Below are 5,801 nucleotides of genomic sequence, written 5' to 3'. Positions count from 1 at the left end.
CAGATAATAAGGTGATGTTAATCTTTTGATTTCTTTTCCTCTCTAGCAGATTACATCCTATTTTAAATCAAACACAAACAAAATCTTACAGGAAACATAATTAGAAGTGAAATTGCTCTAAAGCACCTTTGTCTCTGGAGGAATCTTTTCACCCTCTGTGATGTGCCAGGATGTATCTAATCTAATGATCAGCTGCCACCAAGTAATTGAATATCCCAGAGTTTGAACTGCTGGAGAGCCTCTGCATTTTACTTCTCTTATTTTTACCTCTAAATAAGTAAAAGGGTAAAGTGGACCCGCATGACAATAAATTGCTGCTTTTTGATGAGAATTTGCTTATATTTGTAGTGTTTATTCTCAAGGTTGATATGTTGTTAGCATACACTTGAGATATACTCGAAAATAGTTATTCATCAAATTGAATACATGGAGTTTTAAAAGTAATTTTAAAGTAGCTCTAGGAATTTGAATTCTACACCTTCAAAAATGTTACCATCCTTCTTGATTATGAAATATATGTCTTTTAAAAAATCTATTATCACTAAGATAATGAAAATACTAAGACCCTTCTCTTGTGGGAAACAAATTGGAAAAAAATCCCGAGGCAAATTAATTAAGGAGTTTCATCAAACTATTTTTTGATGAAATGAATTCTTTTTTCTGCTATATGTTAACTATCAAAAAAGAGTACTTTTGTACTTCCACTACGTAAAAAAATAACTACAGTATAAGAAATTAAAGTTGGTTAAGGTCACTTATTCTGAGCATAACAGATGTTCTCACTACAACTGAGATTTTAAAAGACTATAAAAATTAAAAAGTGCTTGAAAACAGATCTTATGACCTCAGTTCTCCTTTACCTCATCTATACCTTTTGGGAAGATTGATAGCTCATATATAATATTCTATTTCCTGATAATTAGCAGAGCTACAGTCTAAAATTCCCCCAAGAGAATAACAATCCCATCTCCAAAGACAGCTTGGGAGAAATATGGTAGCAATGTAAGCTTTCTTATCTCTAAAACCATTGAACGGCTAAATGAGAAAATTTGTGATTTAAAATAGCCGATTTCCAGCACAAAAACTTGCTGATGGTAGTGAACCTCCCTAATTAAGTTATATTATGGTCTTGGCACAACATGTAAGAAAAGCGCTTCCTAAGGAGGAACCCTTAATATGATTCTCTGCAATGTTAAATTTCAGATAATAACCAGGTAATTCAGAATTTATTTATACAGCTGGTATGAAGTAAATTAGAACCACCATGAGAGTTAAAATTCTACTAGTATCAAATTCTGCCCAGTCCATTTCTTTAACCATGAGACTGAGGGAAAAAATATACAGAATTATGGTCGACAAGGTCATTAGCCGTCAATGTGGCCAATCCTTATAGGTGAGTGCAACTACACAAAAGTAAAAAACAATTACCCACTTGCCAAACAGGTTCTCATGCTTTTCTCTCTCACACTCCCAGTGCCATTTTGGGTGTCCTTTTTTTCTTGCATTATTCTTCCAGGCCATTTTCCTACTTCTCTTCCTAAAATCATTCATCTTCAAATTACAGGAAATTGAATAATTATAGTCATTGGGCATATAGGCAACTCCTTTAAAGATTTAAGTTACTCTTTATAGTCATTTCTTCCAACACCATTTTTACTATATTTCTTAGTAATTTCATTGTCCGTGTAATCCTTCTATTACACATTCTCTCAGGTCCTCTTTGCTCCTCCTACTATGATCTTTCCTTTCACCCTATATCAGCCTTTTGCTTCCTTCTCTTGCTCATTCCCTGGATCTTGTCATTATAAACAAACACAAACCCTTCATAATCTCATTTTGTGTATCCTCTCTTCAGCTCACTCCCTTTAGTATTGCTACTCCATCAATTCCTTCACAACCACTATGACTCAGAATCTATTGATGTGACTACCATATTATCATACCTCACCATACTTAAATCACTATCTCCTACACCAGTTTTGATTCCGTATTCCATCAATAAAATTATTCCCTTACCTATACTTTCAACTATATTGCCACTTTTTTATATTTTTTATTTACTTTGGAAAAATCTCAACCCTGCTTAAATCCAACTGTTTGCCTCCTGTGATCCTACACACATAAAATTAAATATAGCCAGAAAATAACACACAACCATGCTGATTGTTTGCCTTTAAATACCTTTCTATTAACTTCAAATATGTAATCTTTACAGTTGCCTGGCAATCATACTATATTCTCCTTATCTGTTCACTTTCACTACTCATACTTAGTGACTCTGCTACCATTTTAATGAGAAAAATTTATAATAGAATATAACTCCCAGCATCACCTACCTATATATACTCTATCTTCTCTCCTTTACTATAAAATATTCATGTCTCTAGCAAAAATCATGTGAATTCTCACCCCCTCTTGCATATTTAAAAATATGGCCCTTATTTCTCGACTTTTTAGCATTTTCATGTACTGGAACCATCATACCCCACTCCATAACCATTTCTCACTAACATTATAGTAGCCTCTAAATTTGTCCCTCTTCTCCCACCATAGTTCTTTATCATTTCCCAGGTCATGTTACTTTTCTTTAAACCATTCAATAGCGTACAAGAATAACCAGATCCTTATGATGGCATATAAGGCTCTACTTGGTTTGCCTTTCATTTCTTCTGACTAAATCTCCCCATTATTTCCTCCCAGCATATTAGCCTCCTTTACTATTCCTTGAACACTCTGAGCAAGTTTTAACCTATGGGTTTTGCACATGTTCCTGCTCTTGCCTTGCATACTCTTCCTAGAAACAATAATATATTTCACCAACTTTGGTTCTTTGCCCAGTTTACAACTCCTTAATGAGACTTCTCTATTTACTATTCATCGCTTTACTTTTCTCCATAGCATTTATAAATATCTAATATTTTATATTATGCTTGTTTATTTTATCATCTATCTCCATCCACTTGTTATAAACATTGGTGGATTTTGTCTATTCTTTTTCATCAATAAATTATCTTAATTATATGCCTGACACATAGTAAGTATTCAATAAATAAATGTTGAATCAATGACTAAATAACTTTAACTGATAATTTAGGTTGATCAAAATCCCAGTTACCCAAGGATAAGAAAATTATAATATACTTTTCATGCAGTATATTTCTATAGTTCCTAATAGAATGCATTAAAATTCCTCTTGAAAACTACTTTTCTCTTAGATTTTTATCTGGAATAGAATCTCAAGCCAGATTTATAATCAGAGTATAATAGTGATTTCAGTAGTCCTGTCATGAGCTATTTTAGAAGAATTTTTCTATAATAATTCTAATCAAGGATATTACCATTTAAGTCTCTATTTTATTGAAAGTGAGAACTTGGTCCCTAAGTTTACTCCATCAACACTTCTATCTTTAAATTTAGCTAAGTTACCCGGGACAAGAGAGAGGGGGAACTTTAGGATTAAGATGGAGTGATATTTTACTAAAAGTATAAATAACATTTTGATTTATAAGAAATGCACATAAATTCCATTATATCTCCGTCTGAGAAAGACTTTTTCTAATGAATTTTAACATATTATGTAGAGACTAAAAGTGGTTTTGTTCATTTGATTTATAGACAATTAATAGCCAGATTATCCTAGTTTTTAATTCGAGAATGGAACATCTCTTATTTTATTGGACAATTCAATATTCCCAAGAGCCAGCTTCTTCTAACTTTAATGCCTTCCTTCTTTCATACTTCAAATAATTTTTACTTTTATCAGAATATTTCCATCTTCTACTCAGATTAACTCCATAATCTGAATCGTGTTCTTTACGTGGCTCATGAATGAAAGCATAGTTACCTGCAACTGGCATACATTTATATGCTAAAATAATTTAGTGTAGGGTCACAGAATCATTCTTCTGTCACTGCAAAGGGATTTATATGCAAGGTTAGCATGCAGGTACATCTTTTTGAAGTGTCAGATAAAGAATAAACACGATTATAATTTATATTTTATACTAACATACTGTCATGTTCTGAGCCAGAGAAAACAATCAGATTGGAATTTTAGGAAAATAAGCCTGGGATTGTTTCGATAAATGAAGGCTTCTAGCTTATCCTCTCTTACTTTGACCAAAATAACAAAGGGAAAACAAAAAGAAGCAAAACCCATTACAGCTATCCTCCACTTTTTGAAAGTTTGCATTATGCCACGTGGCATTCATGAGAGACCTACATTAGTACCTATTTTTGCTAACCAAAAGAAATCCAGAAAAGATTTTTGTTTTAACAGGAAAGTCAGAAAGTGAAAATAGCATTTAATGTTTGTTTTTGTAGCAAGTCCTTATAGAGGCAGAGTGCTCTGTGAGCAATGAGTGGCACAACCAAGCTCACTCTACTTTATATAGGCTGTGTATTTATCATATAATTTCTGCTTTTACTTATTCTAGGTTTTGTGTGTTGTATTGTGTGATTTGGTAAGTTAGTTTTGGAGTCTGAGAACACTCAAAATTTTTTCCATACATGAATGTTAATGGCTTTTTTCCTTTATGCCATTTCAGCTTATAAAATTTTTCATAGAAACACTCTACTTTGGGATGGTGGGGGAAACTTGTATTTTATTTGGAGGTAGATGTGATGGATTAGAGCCCAAGAGCCCAATTAACATACTCCTGTAGTGTTTTTCTGTATTGCAAGGGTTGGAATTCTGCATTTTCCAGAAACTCTTGTAGCTACATCTCTAGATGTAATTTTGATTCTGTTCATCAGACATTCTTCTGACATTTGCTTGGTAACTGTGATGTTGAGGCTGTTTTTGCTCTTTCATTAGTTTGTGTTCGCAAAGACCATAATAGGAGTGTCTGGTTTTCTGTGGCAGCACTGATAAATATATCAATGTGTGATCACTTAATCTATGAATATTAATAAGAATTGTATAGGGCATTCATTTTTTTAGTGACTTTCTAGGTGTTTCTGAAAGCTGCAGCTGTAACAGTGGCTTCTTGATCATGGGGACTTTCTGAGAATGGTTTTTTTTATTTTAAGTTTTCTGATTGTGGGTGGCTTTCTTAATTTGATAATATGTCACAGCATGGATTTAGATATGGCATTTATAGTGGAAAATTACTAATTTTCTTAATCACATAAGAAGCTTTAACTCTTATTGTAACTCTGTTCTTCAAAGAAGTCATTTTGAATGCTGAGCCTAAAATACATTTCTTCAGCTTTAACAATAACTTTTTTTTTTTTTTTTAGGCAAAGCAACCCTTGGCTGACCTTACAGATTGCAAGGACCTTGTCCCTTGTCAGCTTACAATCCCTTATTTTTTATTTTTTATGCCTACAGCACCTGGTCTTCCTAGGTGGTCTCCCATCCAAGTACTAAACAGGCCCGACCCTGCTTAGCTTCCAAGATCAGACAGGATCAGCCTTGTTCAGGGTGGCATGGCCATATAACAATAACTTTTTAAGCCATTTAATAATCTGAAATAAAATTTTTGTGCTGAAAACATCTAAAATGTCCTCATTCATCCAAAAATAAATAAGAAATTTTTATAAATCAACAACCAAAAACAGATAGTCTGATTAAAAAACAGCAAAGGACACAATTTGGCAAAGAAAGTATATAAATGGCCAACAAGAATATAGAAAGATGCTCAACATCACTAATCATAAGAGAAATGCAAATCAACACTACAAAGTAATAGTATCTAAAATCATTTGGATGGCCACTATCAAAAAAGTAAGAAATGAATGTTGACAAAGATTTGGAGAATTTGGAACCTGTACATTGATGATAAGAAGGTAAAATAGTA

General features: G+C 32.9%; 1 pseudogene; it reads right to left on the bottom strand.

Moving 5' to 3' along the window:
• Positions 1–5,323: 5,323 nt before the first annotated feature.
• Positions 5,324–5,442, bottom strand: LOC112474888 (annotated as a pseudogene).
• Positions 5,443–5,801: the final 359 nt, after the last annotated feature.

This window comes from Pteropus alecto, unplaced genomic scaffold, assembly GCF_000325575.1.
Source record: "Pteropus alecto unplaced genomic scaffold, ASM32557v1 scaffold7, whole genome shotgun sequence".
In the NCBI taxonomy this organism is placed as follows: Eukaryota; Metazoa; Chordata; class Mammalia; order Chiroptera; family Pteropodidae; genus Pteropus; species Pteropus alecto.
This window is presented reverse-complemented; position numbering and strand designations above follow the sequence as displayed.